A 20,509-nucleotide genomic window follows, 5' to 3' on the forward strand; every position below is an offset into this window, starting at 1 on the left:
GGGGTATCTCCCATTTTCTTATTTGAATTAATGTATGGTTCGCGTGCAGATATCAAAAACTTCCCGAAATACAAGGACAAATAAATTGAAGACTTGCCTTTTGCCATACACACAGTACCTTACATGTACAATAAACGTATTGTTTACATTGATGCTGTCTCATTGACTATCCTACAGGACACTGATTTTGAGTGTTTTTTGGTTACAGGTTTTGTTTAATTAAATAAAAAGTAGCTTAACTGCACAGTTTGTTATTTAACTCGCTATTAATAATTTTAAAAACTGGTTGTATCTTTTTTATTCAGTATGAAGATATCCAAGCGGCTTCTGGTAGATATATAGTTTAGATCGATACACTAAATGTATGGATTGTCTTCATTTAGCTGAATCAGCTTCAAATTTACATTCGTTTGCTCTCTCTCTCTCTCTCTCTCTCTCTCTCTCTCTCTCTCTCTCTCTCTCTCTGCAAGAATAGATTCGGAAATCGGTTTCTAGGAAATTGTCTTTAAAGACGCAAAACGTCGTAAATATATTGAACTGAGTTGAAGGACAGACGAAACGATGGATATATACACTGAAAGGATCTGATGTCCTCTTCAACCAGTTATTGCCCTTAGAAGTTTTTGAATTTCAATAAATTCACTCACAGCTTTTTAACTTTTCATCATAATCATAGAGACATCAAATCACTTGCATTGGAAGCGTCTATCTTGGCCAAACATAATGACATAAAGGTCAAGGTATTGAAACATCCAAAATATTTTTTTAATAACGCTTTAGTTCAACGTGGTATAGAAACATCTTTTTATGGGTGTATTTAATTAGGCTTTAAGACCTTAAAAGCTAAAAAGCGTTTTAGCACTGCAGCTCTTACCTTCATTATTGTTTTACAAATTTAATGCCCCAATTGCACGAAATGCTGGGTATCTCTACTCCTCTAAAACCATAACAGATGGAGACTTGGAACTTTTACCAATGTGTTCAGTACACTTAGAGGGTTCTTTAATCTGTACAAGAAGGAACTAAAGCCTCTTTCTAGCAATTATTGCTCTTACAAGTATTGAGCTTTTGATAAATTTACTTCCAACTTATTTTATTTTTATTATTGAGACTTCGAACCTCTTCTAAAGTGAAGTGATTTTACGGAAACATTTAGAGGGTTTTTCAGTCTATTCATAATGAAAGGATCTAAAGCCCCTTCTAGCAGTTATTGCCACTGACATTTCAATAAAATCACTTCCATTTCTTCTACCATCTATCATAAACACTTTGAATATGAACGTCTACCTTGGCTGATCAAAAATGACATAAAGGTCAAGGTCCTTTTAAAGTCTGTTAATAAATAAATTTTCATACCTTTTAAAATACAGAATTCTAGAAAAGTGTTCAATAGCTTGCTGTAATGCGCAATAAGGTATACAATTTGGTCAGCTTGTTATCACATCAAGGTCCTGTGGTTACAGTCAAACCATTCATATTGTACAAAGACAGCTAGCTTCTGTCGTTAGGATTCCTATTTGTAGGTTTGTGTAAGTAATATTCACCTGGCGAGCACATCAGTTTTGTTCAGAGTAGGTGGAAAAAATCAGAAAAGTCATTTTAAAGACCTTTACGATTAACAACAATTCTTAAAGCAATGACTTGAAATGAAAACAAAAATCAATGATGGCTTCTGGGATTTTACAGTTTTTAGTACAACATATACTCAAGCATAATAATCTTTTTTTTCTCTGTAACTGTTCATTTAGTTCAAACTACAGCAACAATGTCTGGTAAAATATGGTGAAAGTATAACAACAAAGAGCAAATGTTTACTAGATATAGCTCACTTTATTGTTTTCATACCTGCGTAATCACATTACATAATTCAGAACTGGTCAAATTGTATAACCTATTAATTAAGCAAGCTAGCAAGTGATTATGTATTCTGTACATCACTGTTACTATAAAAAAAGAAAAATGTAGTAAGACCTCTTATTGTTCAAAACAATTAGTTTACTAGTTGTTATAGTCCTCATGCTGGTTGCTATATAGGTTAGAGTATACCTAGTAATGGAAACCAAAGCTGTAAAGTCGATGGTGCTAACCACATCCCCTGCTGTTGTGCAAAGGCTTTCCAGATTTTAAAGAGGAATAGTGTATATGTGATAGTTTTGACGAAAGGAAAGAACGGTTAAAACGGGAGCTGAAGGCCATTGAGCTCCATCAAGAAGTTCTTCTTGAAAAAAAAATATATATATATATAAAATAAGCACAAACATTGCAATAACTCTTAAATTGACATTTGCCTGCCTATAGTGAATGAGAGAGAGATAGATAGATAGATAGATAGATAGATAGATAGATAGATAGATAGATAGATAGATAGATAGATATACACCACACATACACACACACACACACACACACAAGATAATACGATAATACTCCAATTCATTTGCCGAATACATCTGCGACAATTTTTGGGGTTTTTTTAAGTGCATATAAGTTTGTGACGATACCAAACACAAAATTAGCAATGGAGTAAAAAAAGATATTAAAGGTGTTAAAAGGGACATAGACATTGACATGATTTAGGTTTAACATTTCCCCCCAATTTTATGTTTAAAATGGATCACTTTTCTTTTTTAAAAGATACACATGTTAGAATTTATTGTTCAATAAGAAAACTTGATTCTTGTTTTTATGACACAACTGATCTGTTAAAAAAATATTTTATTTATAACGAAATGACTTGTGGTAAACAAGATAAAAAGAAGATAAAAGGGGAAAAATCATTATTTATATCAAAACAACACATGCAAACAAAAAGACTGGAGTAGTTTCTATACTTCCGATTTATTAAAGCATGAGGCCACCTTTCTTTACACATGCATGTTAACGTATGCCGTTATTATTTAATTAGAAAATCTTAAATGTTTATGCATTTTATACTCTTTTTATACCATTGTAAAGTGACTTTGAAATTGGAATGAATGAATGTAAACAAAAACATGACATAATTTACATAGCAAAGTATAATCCAATAGCTAACACTCAAATTTTGGTTGATTTTTAAGGAAATCTTTTCTGGAGCATTATAAACATTAAAATCAGGAAAATAATTTTTGACCAAAATCGTGACCATGCCTTTTTACAAACAAGGACAAATACCATTTGAACAGTTTGAGCTCAAACCGTGTTTTGCCCGCTTTAATCAATAAGGATTACCAACAAATGTTTTATGTATAACCATTTTGAATGGATTTGGTGAACCTATGTGTAACAGGTAGTTTACCAGTTCCACACAGATTCAGCAGATTTTTCCCGATATTTCCGATCGAGGCATTCAGGTTTCACGGACTGTGAAATGCATGAACTTCTCATTGTTGTAAAATGTTTGTAATAAAGGAAATAACAATCAATAAAACACAAAATATTTATTCTTCGAAAGAATTTCCGAGCTATCCAAATTATTTTGCACAGATAGGACTGCCACACTTCGCATGTACATCAAACACGTGTGTCGTTCATACTGAATGCATAAAGTCTGCATCTTTTTGAAAACCGGCGGTACTACATCCAATACAGTAGAAAAATGATAGTAAATCCAAGAAAGTAACAAACGTAACATCGTTTTCATCGGTTTCTGAAAAACATGTTTCGTATCTAAAATCCATGCAAATTTGCGATGTTATAGCATACACAGGGAAACGGTCTACAATTTACGAGGATTTTTTAAATACGTGTGCCTGGCCAAGATTTCAGGCGTGGAGCATGTTCTGTCTTGTTTCGTTGTTCATTTGATATCCCTTGCCAGTAGAGTGGTTGTCTTTTGATTTTTGTTCAAAACGTGTTTCAACAATTGATTTCCATATCTTATAATTATGCAAACCGCGCTTGCACCCCTTCAATTCTTCATTTAAATTCATTAGACTGTTAATAAGAAACTGATTTGTACAGTTACCCCAGACAATGACGCTGAAGAATGTAAATATCTATGTTTACATTTTTTAGTGGCTTTGTCTGTGATTACACTACGTATCGATTTTGTACTACGTATAATTGGGGCACCAGCGGGGTTTGCTTATTTATATTTAAATGTTTAATCGTACAAAGGCTTAAAACTATATAAATATAAGTAATCAGAAATCATTCTTTGAATATTATGAGATGATAATTTCGGCCGGGTCGTGATCAAATCTATCAAAACGCCCGAATTTCTTAATAAAAGACAGCTGTGTCTAGGCTTATTCAAGACCGGAGTGAAACTGTTTGCTAGTGTAGGAGGGCGAAAATAACCCTACATATAAAGTATGTTGCACAGACATACAACATTTTACGATGACATTTGTTTATGATGCAGTCAGTAAAGTACTTGCTTTTATACAGCGTTTTAAACTAGGATCAGAATTGGCAGAAAACACTTCAAGGATGAAACTTAAAACATTACATATTTAATTAAACAAAGGGATTCTGTAAAAAAAAAATGTAGTATATTAAAAGATTTTTTTAAAGGATATGACTGCAAAAATAAAGAATGAAGATATTTGATCAAAAAGACTCGACAGGTGGAGGTTAAAGTAGGATAGTTGTTTGCTTGTTTTATTTGTTTAAAACATGAAGTTTTTTCCTTTACAAACAAAACAGAAGTAAAATGTTTGAAATAAAATCAAATAATTCAAACGAAAACTATTCATAGCAGAAAACCCATAACTTTGTTGACTTAGTTTAACTGTTTTCGTGAATGCACATTTCCTGCGCGGAAATTGGAATTTATCTGAAACTCTTCAAGTACATTAGGAATTGCCTGCTCTTCAGACAGTTATACACAATTTTGTATAACTGTCTGAAGAGCCAACTTGGCTGAAAGTGCTTACAGTAAACAATTGATTTGGATTTATTTATCTAAAAACGTTTTGCCGTACCAAGACAAATATTAAACAATGAAATTCGACTGCTACGAGCAGACAGCAATCGTCTTCAAACAGAAATTTCAACATGCATGGAGGAGAAAACCAGACTATAGCAGACTATACATTACAGCTGAAGTCTGACATAAAATACTTAAGAGAAAAACTCAAATCATGCGAGGACACAAATACCTCAAAAAGTTTAATTCTTGGTCCACTAAAGAAGATCCAAAACACAACAAAATGCTTAAAGAATTACCATTTCAACACAGGCCTAACACATAAAAAAGGTAAAAAGATACCAGAGCAATCCGAACAGTACAATACAAGCATATGTTTTAACCTTCTTTCCAATTTTCAGATAGAAGTAGGTGTTGGCCGAATAACTATCTCTGAAAGTGCGACACCACAAACGACTGACCGCCCTTCTCATCCTGACGCTGACGACCATCCATTACGCCATGCTGACAAGGCCGATATATAAAATCAATCCCCCATCTCGAGACAAACGAAACATCTGACAACGGATGTGACAGAATCCTACAGAAGGAAAACCAAAATAGCAAGAAAACTTTTGCAAGCATCCTTACACCCTCCACAAAAAGCCCTAGTGACAAAGAAAGTGAAAGAAATACAGACAATGCACAATGTGTGGATCTCAAAGGAACATTATAGCAAAGAAAAGATTTTAGGTAATTTGTACGCACTAGACACCGAACAAAACGAATTGTTCTAGCCAACATCAAGGCAGAAGGAACAACATCTGAGGAGGTCAAAACAGATATCATGCAGTGTTGAGAAGATAGAAATGTCAGTATATCAGGTATCTTCTCCTAGCTCTTTATTCAGAGAGAAAATTTCCCACATTTGTCATACGAGCAAACATTCACTTCGACGATTACGAAAAAATGCAAAACGCTGCCATATTAGTAAGAGAGTGGATTGAATGATAGAAATACTGAATCAGAACTAACCGACGAAGCGTAATGGCATTAATCTCAACACTTTTAATTTCTTTAATGATCCTGTCACGTTGGAATTTTGATGGATCACTCAGTTGTTTTTCGGAGCTTTCTGACATTCTTAAGTGTTCTGGCAACTTATTCATATCTGAACATTTTCTTCCAAATGACTGCTTACCTCTTCTAAGTACACTTTCAGATAATTCAAGTGTTTCTTACATAGGGAGTCCTGGAACAACCAAAAATAATATTACAAGATGTGGGATAGCCTTTCTTTTTCAAAATCTAACCGTACGAATATATCTGTGAAAGAAATTAAACTTTAAAGTGAGTGAATCTTCAGAGTTGAAATTAACCATAACACAAATAAAATGTTCATAACAGGATGCCTCCTACCCTTTTGTTGAGTATAAACATACTGTGCAAGACGTGTGTGATGCATTCGACGTGGGACCTGTGATAGTCTGTGGTGACTTTAATACAGATATAAAAAATGAATACAACTCCCGGAAATCAACACTTCTTAAGGAAAATATACAAGAAATAATTCAATCCTAAGCCGAAACCATATAACTACAAAAAAGAAAAGTGTAAAGTTAGAAAACTTCACCGACTAGCACAAAAAAATTGGGAACAAGAAAAATATTTGGAAACAGAAAGTATTTGACGAAATTGACAAAGCCACTGAAATCGATGTTGGGACATCCTATAAAACAGCTTTAAAAAAATTAAAAAAAAAAAAGATCAAACTCAGCTTTACCTTCAAATTGAAATACAAGGAACTAATCGCTGAAAATGTGTCTGATATGCGTAATGTGTGGCAAAATTAAAATTCGGATAAAGAATACAAACATAATAATTTCGACGACAAATTTAAACAGTTTATTGACAAAACAGTAGAAAACATAGACAAAAACTTAAAGTTAATGATATTCCATTTACAGAACAAAACGCTATAATGTGTTAAGAGATCAAACAACACATTAAAAAAACTACCTAAAAGTAAGACCCCTGGACCAGATATTCTTACAAATGAACACCTTATACACAGTGGTTATACTCTTATTGAAAAGTTATGTTTTCTATTTAATGCAATCATACGAAACAAATATGTACCTGAAATGTTTAAAATAGGGAAAAAATCATTTTTATATACAAAGGTAAAAATAAAGAGAAATGTGAACCTACAAACTACAGGGGTATTACCTTGACATCTGCAGTGAGTAAACTGTTTAGAAAAAATTCTGTCAAGAATCGAAAATGATTTTGTGGATAATAAAGTATCGTCACCTTACAACTTGCAGTTTTGGTTTAGAAGTAACTTCGGTGCCTTACCAGCTTGCTTTGTTTTAAAAGAAGCAATAAGTTTTTATGTAGATGAGGCCTGTATACTGTACATTTTTTGATAATAAAAAGCGTTTGACAGAATTTGGCACAATGGTCTTTTTTATAGATCGTGCAATCTTAATGTATATACGACTTTTATAAAATTATAAAAAAAGAAAAAAAAACGAGTATGATGACAGCAAATGCTTTGTATCATTTTGTGGTGTAATATCCAATTTGATTAAAAATTTTCAAGGTGTTGCCCAATGAAGAGTTCTTAGTGCTTTTATGTTTCTTGTTTATATAAACGATTTGTTATCTGCGCTTTTTCAAGAAGGTACTCGTGGTCTTGTTTTGGGTAATTTGCTTATATCTAGCATAATACTAGCAGATGATACTGTTCTGATGAGCAACTCACTTTTTTACTCAATAATGTAGAAAAATATGCATTTACTTGGAGACTTTATTACAATCCGAGTTAAGGTGTTTTCATTGTATTTAACAAAACCAAGAAATGTTCTGTTTTTCATAGTAAAAATTTATTTGGAAGTGATACTACTCAATCTTAAAGTACCACATATGCTGGCTGCCTTCTACAATCAACCATGAAGTGTGACAAATTAACAGAACGTGTATGTAAAACTGCGAGATCTAAAATTCGTTCCTCATATTCTATTGTTGTTTTATAATCCTGAAATCTACCAGGTTGTGTCTTCAAAAATACGGAATCGCGTGGTGTTACCATCTGCCTAGTACTCTTGTGAAATATAGCCACCACTGAAATCTCAGACATCCAAATGCTAGAGTATACTCAAAGATATTTCTCCAGATTAATTCAAAGATTTTCTTCGTCCCTTTAAGCATTTCAAACATTAGACTTTGGACTATTCAAGGTTATATTGATAAATGCCGGCTACTGTTTTTAGTTACGCTCCATATATCAGATCAAACTTCCCAGCACAACCAGGTTAATAGATTTATATCTGATGTTCAAGTTAATGAAAGTTTTTTTGCTTTTAAGACTCTGTTACAAACTGCTAAGAAATATGAGTCTTTGATTTGTTTGTTAACAACTGTAGTATTGTTTTTAGCAAAAAGGAATATACAAAATTCTTTACTAAAACAATATGAACAGAAGAAGAAAAACAATGGCGAGCTTCTCTTTCTGTAAATACTGATATCGATTTTTACAGTAAGATTCATACAAAGTTAAGTCCTAATATGTTATGGATTTTTGCTAGAGAGGATCCTTCTAAAAGATTATTTATAATTTTTAGTACAAGTTTCATGTATAAAACTAGTTCAAAAAACACGTCTGTTTTGTAACTAAACTGTAAAAGACTATAATATATCCCTGTAAATTGTTCAACATTTCTTGAAGCTACAGACACTATGCTTGAACATTTGAGAAACATTAGATGTATATGAATATGTTTTATTTGGTCATCATGGTCCTGATGAGCTGCAGTTTTTATCACTAATGGGGTGTGTGCAGACGTTATGTACTCTGTAAGAACTACACACGTTCGATATGCATGCAGAGTCATACAGCACAGCACTGTTTGTGTATGATATTGTATATCATACATTGGATATTCAATGTAAGAATAAATTATCTTTCATTTTTTATTGATTTTGGTGTATCTATATTACTACATTGTGTAGTTCAATCATTTAAATTTAAAACGTCAGTGCAACATGAATGCCTCCATTGAATAGCAACCGACCGTAGCTTTCTCGGTCGGTATATATATATATACCCCAGTGACAGTTCAGGAGCGATCCATTATTGAAACTGATATAATTCTTCTCTGAATTCATATCAGCTTTAAATATCTGAAATATAAGTTGTATCTGTGCAATGCAACAAGGTAAGTTTCATTGAGTCATTAAGCACCACAAAAACTTACCACATGCCACTCCTGTTTAAAAAAATGGTTTTTTTTTAATGAAATGGCTTGTGGTAAACAAGATAAAAAGAAGATAAAAGGGGAAAATATCATCATTTATATAAAAACAACACATGCAAACAAAAAGACTGGAGTAGTTTCTGAACTTATAATTTATTAAAGCATGAGGCCACCTTTCTTTACACATGCATGTTCACGTATGCCGTAATTATTAAAATAGAAAAACTTCTCTTTATACCATTGTAAAGTGACTTCAAAATTGAAATGAATGAATGTAAACAAAAACATGACATAATTAAGCTTTGTTTACATATATAATAAGTATAATTCAACTCAAGTTTTGGTTGATTTTTAAGAAAAAAAAATTCTAGAGCATTATAAACATTAAAATCAGGAAAATAAGTTTTGACCAAAATCGTGACCATGCCTTTTTACAAACAAGGAAAAATACCATTTGAACAGTTTGAGCTCAAACTGTGTTTTGCCCGCTTTAATCAGTAAGGATTACCAACTAATAAATGTTTTTTATATAACCATTTTGAATGGATTTGGTGAACCTATTTGGAACAGGTAGTTTACCTGTTCCACACAGATTCACCAGATTATTTTCTCGATATTTCCGATCGAGGCAATCAGGTTTCACGGACTGTTAAATGCATGAACTACCCATTATTGTAAAATATTTGTAATAAAGGAAACAACAATCAATAAAACACAAAATATTTATTCTTCGAAAGAATTTCCAAGGTATCCGAATTATTTTGCACAGATAGTACTGCCTTACTTCCACATCAAACACGTGTGTCGTTCATACTGAAAGCATAAAGTCTGCATCTTTTTGAAAACCGGCGGCACTACATCCAATACAGTAGAAAAATGATAGTAAATCCAAGAAAGTAACAAACGTAACATCATTTTCATCGGTTTCTGAAAAACATGTTTCGTTTCTAAAATCCATGCGAATTTGCGATGTTATAACATACACAGGGAAATGGTCTTCAGTTAACGAGGATTTTTTAAATACGTGTGCCTGGTCTGTCTTGTTTCGTTGTTCATTTGATATCCCTTGCCAGTAGAGTGGTTGTTATTTAATTTTTGTACAAAACGCGTTTCTACAACTGATTTCCATATCTTATAATTATGCAAACCGCGCTTTCTTCATTTGAATTTATTAGACTGTTAATATGAAATTGATTTGTACAGTTACCCTAGACAATGACACTGAAGAATGTAAATATCTATATTTACATTGTTAGTGTCTTTGTCTGTGATATCACTACGTATAGATTTTGTACTATATAAACATTACTTCAAATGTCGTATAATTGGGGCGCCAACGGTGTTTGCTTATTTATATTTAAATGTTTAACCGTACAGTGGCATAAAATTATATAAATATGAGTAATCAGTAATCATTCTTTGAATATTTTGAGATGATAATTTCGGCCGGGGCGTGATCAAATCTATCAAAAAGCCCGAATTTCTTAATAACAGACTGCTGTGTCTAGGCTTATTCAAGACGGGGGCGAAACTGTTTGCTAGTGTAGGAGGGCGAAAATAATCCTACATATAAAGTATGTTGCACAGACATACAACTGTGATTGGTCATTTTACGATGACATTTGTTTATGATGCGGTCAGTGAAGTACTTGCTTTTATACAGCGTTTTAAACTAGGATCATAATTGGCAGAAAACACTTCAAGGATGAAACTTACAACATTAGATATTAAAATAAACAAAGATTTTTTAAAGGATATGACTGCAAAAATGAAGAGGGAAGATATTTGATCAAAGAGACTCGACGAGTGGATTTAAAGCAGGATAGTTGTTTTCTTGTTTTATTTGTTTAAAAACATGAAGTTTTTTTTTCTTTACAAACAAAACAGAAGTAAAATGTTTGAAATAAAATCAAATAATTCAAAGGGAAACTATTCATAGCAGAAAACCCATAACTTTGTTGACGTAGGTGTATCTGTTTAAGTGAATGCATATTTCCTTCGCAGAAATTGGAATTAATCTGAAACTCTTCTTAATACATTAGGAAGAATGTCTGCTCTTCAGACAGTTATACACAATTTTGTATAACTGTCTGAAGAGCCGACTTGGCTGAAAGTGCTAACAGTAAACAATTAATTGATTTGGATTTTATTTATCTAAAAATGTTTTGCTGTATCAAGACTTATAGATATAACAATGAAATTCGACTGCTACGAGCAGACAGCTATCGTCTTCAAACAGAAATTTCAACATGCATGGAGGAGAAAAACATCCGTTGTGAGGTGTTTCGTTTGTTTCGAGATGGAGGAGTGATTTTTTAAAGTGGCCTTGTCAGCAAGGCGTAATGGATGGTCGTCAGCGTCAGGATGAGAAGGGCGGTCAGTCGTTTGTGGTGTCGCTCTTTCATCAGAGATAGTTATTCGGCCAACACCTACTTCTATTGGAAAGAAGGTTAGAACATCTGCTTGTGGTGAACTGTTGGGATTCCTCTGGTCTCTTGTAACTTGTTTTATGTTTTTCGGCTTGTGTTGAAATGGTATTTTTTTAGCATTTTGTTGTGTTTTTGGATCTTCTTTAGTTCACCAAAAATTTAACTATTTGAGGTACTTGTGTCCTCGCATAATCCTACAGAAAGAAAACCAAAATAACAAGAATACTTTTGCAAGCATCCTAACATCCTCCACTAAAAGCCCTACTGACAAAGAAAGTGAAAGAAATACAAACCATGCACAATATGTGGATCTCAAAGGAACATTATAGCAAAAAAAAAAGATTTCGCAGGTTAAATATTTGTACGCACTAGACACCGAACAAAACGAATTGTTCTAGCCAACATCAAGGCAGAAGGAACAACATTTGAGGAGGTCAAAACAGATATCATGAAGTGTTAAGAAGATAGAATTGTCAGTATATCAGACATTCTTAAGTTTTCTTGCAACTTATTCATATCTAAACATTGTTTTCCAAATGACTGCTTACCTCTTCCAAGTACACTTTCAGATAATTCAAGTGTTTCTTACATAGTTAGACCTGGAACAACCAAAAATAATATAACCGTACGAATATTTCTGTAAAAGAAATTAAACTTGAAAGTGAGCGAATCTTGAGAGTTGAAATTAATCATAGCACAAACAAAATGTTCATTATAGGATGCCTCCTGCCCTTAAAAAAATATTCCTTTTGTTGAGATAAACATACTGTGCTGGATGTGTGTGATGCATTCGACGAACTTAGTGAAGTGGGTCCAGTGATTGTTTGTGGACAACAATTACACATTTCAATCAAAAGATAAACAATCTAGAATGATAAAAGATTATATCTTCGTACCTGAATTGATAGCACCAGGTGTAAAATATAAGGAAATATTCCAAGAGTTTTCATGTGATTTTTCTGACCACTTCCCACTACTATGTAGAATTTACTTTGCAAGTGTTTTTCCTCAGTTACCACCAGATTGTTCTAGAAACATAACCAGATGGAAATTAGATGATGTTACCAAATTAGCAGAATTAAAAGTACATGAAATGAATTTCAAATGCATATGAAAAAGATATACCGTATCATCTACAGATGACATAGATGAGATTATTTCCTTGTACACATAACCGCCTCTCTTTTATCAGCATCTGATATCCATGTACCATATGGAAATTTAACCCTAAGCTGAAACCATATTGGAAATCATCAAATCTACAAATCGCTCACTATGAAATGCGACAATCCAGAAGGACATGGGAATAAGTAGGATTACCAAGGAATAAAGATAATGAAAATAAATAAACTACAAAAACGAAAATCGTAAATTTAGAAAACTTCACCCACTCACCCACTAGCACAAAAAATTGGAAACAGAAAGTATTTGACGAAATTGACAAAACCGCTGAAATCGGTGTTGGGACATTCTATAAAACGGCTTGATAAAAAAAAGATGAAACACAGCTTTACCTTTATAATTGAAGTACAAGGAATTAACCTCTGAAAATGTGTCCGATATGTGTAATTTATGGCAAAATTGAAATTCGGATATTGCATGTGAAGAGTACAAACATAATAATTTTGACTACAAATTCAACAGATTATTGACAAAACAGTAGAAAACATAGACAAAAACTTAAAGTTAATGATATTCCATTTACAGAACAAAACGCTATAACGTGTGAAGAGATTAAACAGCACATTAAAAAAAATACTTAAAGGCAAGGTTCCTGGATTAGATTTCCTTACAATTGAACACCTTATACACAGTGATTATACCCTTATTGAATAGTTATGTTTTCTATATAATGCAATCATACGAAACAAATATGTACCTGGAATGTTTAAAATAGGGAAAAATCATTTTTATATACAAAGGTAAAAATAAAGAGAATGTGAATCTACAAATTACAGGGGTATTACCCTGACATCAGTAATGAGTAAGCTATTTAAAAAACAATTCTGTCAAGAATCGAAAATGATCTTGTAGATAATAATGTATCGTTTTCTCACAACCTGCAGTTTTAGTTAAGAAGTAACTTTTATGCCTTACCAGCTTGCTTTGTTTTAAAAGAAGCAATAAGTTTTTGTGTAGATAAGGCTTGTATACTGTACAATTTTGGATAGTAAAACACCGTTTGACAGAATTTGGCACAATGGTCTTTTTAATAAATTGTATAATCTTAATGTATATACGACTTCGGCACATTATAAAAAAAAAAACCGGTATGATGACAGCAAATGCTTTGTATCATTTTGTGGTGAAATATCCAATTTGATTAAAATTTTTCAAGGTGTTGCCCAATGAAGAGTTCTTAGTGCTTTTATGTTTCTTGTTTATATATAAACGATTTGCATATACATGTATCTAGCGTAATACTAGCAGATGATACTGTTCTAATGAGCAACTCACAAAAGTCTTTGAAATTTTAACTCAATAATGTAGAAAAACAAGCATGAACTTGGAGACTTTATTACAATCCGAGTAAAAGTGTTTTCATTGTATTTAACAAAACCAAGAAATGTTCTGTTTTTCATTGTAAAAATTATTTGGAAGTGATACTACTCAATCTTAAAGCACCACATATGCTGGCTGCCTTCTACAATCAAATTATATCTGATGTTCAAGTTACTGAAAAGTTTTTTGCTACTAAGACTCTGTTACAAACTGCTAAGAAATATGAGTCTTTGATTTGTTTGTTAACAACTGTAGTGTTGTTTTTAGCAAAAAGGAATATTCAAAATTAGTTACTAAAACAATATGGGCAGAAGAAGAAAAACAATGGCGAGCTTCTCTTACTGTAAATTCTGATATCGATTTTTACAGTAAGATTCATACATACAAAGTTACATTGGATATTCAATGTAAGAATAAATAATCTTTCATTTTTTATTGATTTTGGTGTATTTATATTACCACATTGTGTAGTTCAATTATTTAAATTTAAAACGTCGGTGCAACATGAATGCCTCCATTGAATAGCAACCGACCGTAGCTTTCTCGGTCAGTATATATATATACCCCAGTGACAGTTCAGGAGCGATCCATTATTGAAACTGATATAATACTTTTATGAATTCATGTCAGCTTTAAATATCTGAAATATAACTTGTATCTGTGCAATTCAACAAGGTAAGTGTCATTGAATCATTAAGCACCACAAAAACTTACCACATGCCACTCGTACGTTCTCTATCTTGGATCGTATTACTTTTTTTTAATTGCCCATAATGGGTTCGTTATTTTAAAAATATTTTTTGCATTTATATTTATAGTAATTCCCAAAGCTAAAATAAGACCATTATTTTTAACGCAATAATGGCAGAATTTTATTCAACATTTATTTTTCCATTTTGTAATGTGTACAATTCTTTAGAAAAGGCATGTTTAAATAAACAAAAACAAAATAGTTTTAAGCGAGGTACAGATCTTACAATATAAGATCAGACGCGACCTATCTTCCATTTTTCCTATCTCCATAATGTGAAGATTTCCACTTATAATCTGTCCCAAGTTATTGCTTCCATCACGTTTTGGTGATTTTTAATTAAAAAAAAAATACACATACCTGTGAAAGAAATACAATTGAAATCGATAAAAGGGAATATGTCCAAGTTATCATCATTGAACAATTATTATTTTTCACTCATCACAGTTCTCACAGGAACGAAAACAAATATCGTACGATTTATAATGGAAAATGTTTATAAACATTATAAACATTACATCTTTTATCCATTCGGAAGTACTCGGGATATCTCGCGCAATTTTTCAACGTTATCATCCGGGCTTATTAATCTGGACAGATAATCTGGACATTTTTCATTTTAGAGGATGAACATAGTTTAAGCACAAAGGTATTTTTATGATTATGGAAACATCAAGCAAAAAGTGGTGAAAGCAAAACCTCGGGACAGAATAAAGTAATTTTATAATTATATTTTATGTATTATGATTCTTCTCTTTACTAGATAGAAAGTGCTCAATTAAAAATATATTATATGACTATATTTATAAGCATTCAAAAGCATTTTGCATGCTATTTTAATAAAAATTCGAAATATTTTAGCTCCGAAAAAGAGCCTGGTTATGTACTCTGAATTTTTGGAAAAAAACAGGTTTAAATGTTAATAAATAGAGAAAAAATATCAAGGAAAATTATATAAAATTGAGGAACGTTTCGTGTGTCCTTAAAACTTTCAAATAAAAGTTCAGGTCATGTTTACATTTAAATGTTGAAAATAAAAATTCAAAGTTAAGATATGAAAATAAACATAACAAACGATAGGATTCATTGCGATTATTAAATCAGAAAAAATAAAAGCTTGAAATAAAGCTTAAACTGATAAATTGAACTCATTAATGTCAACGTATACATGGCACGGGTATTATTTATATAACAAAGAATTATGATCTTACTAATAACTAAACTAAAAACTCACTAAAGCGTTGTAAACAATAATGATAAACAGAAAATTTAAACTTGACCCAAACTATGATCATGCCTTAAAGAATTAAAATCAAAACAACCTCTATGCCATTCAAAAAGGTAAACTGTTGGTAAAAATGCGACTAAGTGTGCCACAAAATCATGAAGTAAAATGGTCTAGATGTTAAATCGACATTTTATTGTAAATGTTGATACAAGGTAATTTGAATATTTACGTCACAGTATAAACCAGCTGGTTATCGGTAGTGCTGACCTTGACATTCGTCAATGCTAACACGAAATTAAAACGAAAGTTGAAAAAAAATTATTTGTATAGAAACGTGGCACAAAGTACAGGCAAGTCGACGTAGTCAACAAAAACTTTTCACACGATGTTTCATAAAAGGTAAAAAGATGTATAATGTGATTAAGTATAATCAGAACAATATATCATTACTTGTGTAAAGATATAATTGTTCTTTAATACATCTGAACTAGATTACGTAACAACTCTATATTTACATTTTGCCTGTGTCTTTTTATGTGTTGAAACAACAATTTTTTTATCATCGGACCATGAACTGAATTGGGCTTTGAACAGCATCAGTACGGGTTGTGTTTTGTCGTTTGGCAATAGTAACAGTCTGCATCATATCTACAATATGTTTCAGTGTGTCTCATTCCTCTTCAAAAAGAAAGGTTGTGGATCCGTACATTAATATAAGCTGGCAACGCATTTAGAAATAAACTTGACAAAATCGAGTTCATTTTGTAGCACTTGCTATCTTTTGACTGAAAACTGATAAGATTTGATCTAGGCAAAATAATACTTCAAATGCCTCCTCTTCTTCCTAATTTTCCAGCTTGCAGTGGGACCGAGAGAAGAGATCATATATCCCATTTTGTTCGGAGGATTTATACTGAATATACCTATTAAGCTGCAAGGATCAAGGTTTATCCTTAACGTACATTCTTGCAGCTGCTAAGAGAAGGATCACTGTCTAATAGGTTCAAGAATAAACAACAAAGGATTGTGATGAGTCACCAATGTACATGCATCCAAAGAAGTACTTTTTTGTGTGTGTCCTGAAAACTTCCGATATGACCCCCTTTTTTATCATCAGATTCTCTCTGATTAATAGTTCATGATATAAAAGCTACTGATCTTTCTGAGACACTCTTCTTCACTTGTGATATTACTTTATATAAGAAAGAGACATGATAATCAAACAGGTTTTGCTTACCATAAAGCACTTCAAGTTTTGAATGAAAATGTGGTTGTTCCATTTGCTGTAACTAAATAGCAAACAGATCTAACTGATTATAATGTTGATTATCTTAATTTATATTACATTTTAAAACTACCAAAGATATTTCCGTACAATGGCTTCAATATAGAATTTTACATAAAATTCTTCAAGTTTGATACTACCTTAAAAAATCAGTGTCAAAACTTCTGACAGATGTGGGTCTGTAAAAATAATGTGAATACAATAATACATGTTTTGATTTCTTGTGAGTAAATACATACCCTTTGGGGTGAACTTAGTTTATATCTTTACAGAGAGACCTCTGAAAGACTTGGATTGAATTTGTCTAATATTATACTTGGCCAACTTCCATTGTCGTTTCATCACAAAGTCATTAATTTCATAATTCTTTATCTGAAACAATATGTATTTTGTTGTCTTATGTCAAACAAAATTCCATGCTTGATAGGTTTCCTTTGTCATTTAAAACTAAAATACAATAAGAAAGATATGCTGCAATACAAACTACAAAAGGTATCTTTGATGCTGACATCTGATTTATTTTCAATATGATTATTTTTTCTATTCTCTTTTGTTACTTAAACTTTCTTTTTTTCATGTAGGCAAGTAACCACTAAATAATACATTTAGGTGGGGGGTCATAAGTATGGGTGTGTATGTGTGTATGTGACTGAATGTCTGTTCTTTGAAAAAAGAAATAAATTATAAAAAAAAAACAACTTAAAGTTTACTTTCAGTGTTCATTTTTTCTTGTATTAAAACTTTTTTTACATTCAGCAATCCAATATTCTATGGTCCTTTACGTTTTAACAACTATAACTAAGCGGTTGTAACTCCGTATTCAGGTTTGGAAGAAAAGTATCATAGTTGTTCAACAATCTAAGAAAAGCTTTCATTTTTTTCACTCTCGTTTGTCTTGGTGCGTTGTTTGTTAATTAAACATTCTCTTTAGGTGGGTGTACTCTATCATCATCTTACAGGAACCCCTTATAGGCTGCAATGTAGGCGAACACTTTTTTCATTTCAATTTCATGTTATATCTTTGCAGACGATGACTCCTTTCAATGGTCTCAACTGTTGAAATAGCCCACGGAGGGTATTAATTGTTAAGCACTCTGCAGAATTCTCTTTCAATTTAAGCTGAGAATAATCCTGACTTAAGTCTTAGATGGAATTTTTCCCCTTACTATAAGCTAGCAAACATGTCCTCGGTGTTTGGCAGAGGGTATTTTTCTTTACTAACCACACTACTTAGTTAGGTAAAATCACTTTAGGTGTTTGTTCCAAGTGCTTCCCTTTTTATCCCCTCGCGCAACTTGTTGCGAAGGGGATATAGCATCGCTACCGTGCGTGTGTGTGTTCGTATCAGGCTTGGGGTAATGCTAAATGTAATGGTAATGCATTGCAATGCATTACATGTTTTCAAAGTAATGTGTAATGCCACAAAATTAGCATTACAAGTAAGGGTAATGTAATTCATTACTTTCCAAAATTTAGTGTAATGCTGGCATTACATGGCATTACTTTGCATTACTATGCTTATTTATGCATGTTCACTTTAAAAAGTGTGTGGAATAAACGAATAGCTGATTAACTTTATTATAAAGAAGAAAGAAATAATTCTTGAAATAAAAATGTTTTAGTTGTATTAAAAAAGATTTATTGTTCATATTACTAGATACAATGTATCACAAAACAGTTTCATAACATTTCTTTAAGTGTTGTTTTTAAGAGTTTTAAATCATTCATACAATTTACTCCAATTAGTTTGCACTTCAATAAAGATGTGTCAACAACACATTATGCCCCCAGGATAACCTAAGTATCAAAACAATCTATTGTTATAAGAAGGGCTAAACGCCCCAATCCCCTTCCCTATGTCATGTCCCATTAGAATAGGGGACAGACATGCGCATGCACCTTTAAGGGCAAAATGAATGCACTGTCCATCCATGATGAAAATCGAAATCACTTCCAATATTATAACCCATTTGAAAATAATTTTACTCTCTCTCTCTCTCTCTCTCTCTCTCTCTCTCTCTCTCTCTCTCTCTCTCTCTCTCTCTCTCTCTCTGGGAGATTTTCAAACTAATAGGATGCAGTTAAAAGATGAAACCTTTGAAACTTTGATCATAAAGTGCTACAGCAATATTTTGTCTTAAAGTGTCTTCGGCATAAAGAAATCCGATTAAAATATATTAAGAAATATAACTGGGAAAAACCCTCTGTCTATAAATTAATACAATTAAGTGTCCAAAATTATAAAGATTTGTGTTATCTTGGGAAATATCTCTATTTAGCTTTTTATTAATCGCAACATTATTCCATAAATTGTTTTCTATTATGCACGAATTATGTGTCTCTATATCATATCTGACATTGTATCATGCCAAATGTCTATAAATATCTTTTTACTTATGTAACATGTTGTTCATAATGCCACAAGATTATTATATATTGAGCAAATAAAGAATGATTCTTGTATATATAGTCATTGAATTTGAACCTGATACTGAACATGAACCTGAAGATATAAAGAGTGTTTTATATTTGAAACATTTGCAAAAACTCTTTATTAGCTTTACTTTTTTGAAAAAAAGTAATGGTAATGGTAATGCATTACTTTACTCATGTAATGGTAATGTAATGCAATACTTCAAGAAAATTAAGTAATGGTAATGGTAATTTAATGCCCAAATTCATGAAGTAATGGTAATGTAATGCATTACTTTACAATGTAATTCGCCCCAAGCCTGGTTCGTATGTATGTATGTGTGTATGTATGTGTGTGTGTGTGCACTCCATTTCAATTTTCTAGTAAATTAATAAAAAAAAACCTTCCAATAGAATTTCCTCAACCTTTGCACAAATACGCCTCATTGTAAAAGATTAAAACAAATGCAATGTCATATTAATTGGTCAAATTTTTATGCAAAAACTTAGATAAAATTACACCTTGTAAAGAAGGGGGGGGGCATACATTATGACAAAATTCGTTTAAAACTAAAAGATACTTATCATAGATTGCACACTTCTGTAAAATAACAAATAAAAAATGCATGTGCCTTTCCAAACCATTAATACTATTACAAATTATTATTTCATTAAATCATTGTCATAACCTGTAAATGATTTGGACGCCGTCAGGTCGAAATTCAGTGATCTTTTCCAATCAAACAGTGAACCGAAACAATAAAACATTTAAGGTGGAATAACACATTATCACAAAATGGCTGACCGCTGAT

General features: G+C 32.0%; 1 protein-coding gene across 2 annotated transcripts in view; it reads left to right on the forward strand.

Moving 5' to 3' along the window:
• The first annotated feature begins 16,271 nt into the window (after window positions 1-16,271).
• Window positions 16,272-20,509, forward strand: part of LOC128175661 (TPR and ankyrin repeat-containing protein 1-like) — a 46,495-nt gene continuing 42,257 nt past the window's right edge. For both annotated transcript variants that reach the window (XM_052841464.1, XM_052841475.1), the window contains exon 1: window positions 16,272-16,399. The gene's annotated coding sequence lies outside the window, so the exon portion shown is untranslated. The remainder of the gene's footprint in view (window positions 16,400-20,509) is intronic.

Source organism: Crassostrea angulata, chromosome 1 (assembly GCF_025612915.1).
Source record: "Crassostrea angulata isolate pt1a10 chromosome 1, ASM2561291v2, whole genome shotgun sequence".
Lineage (NCBI taxonomy): Eukaryota > Metazoa > Mollusca > Bivalvia > Ostreida > Ostreidae > Magallana > Magallana angulata.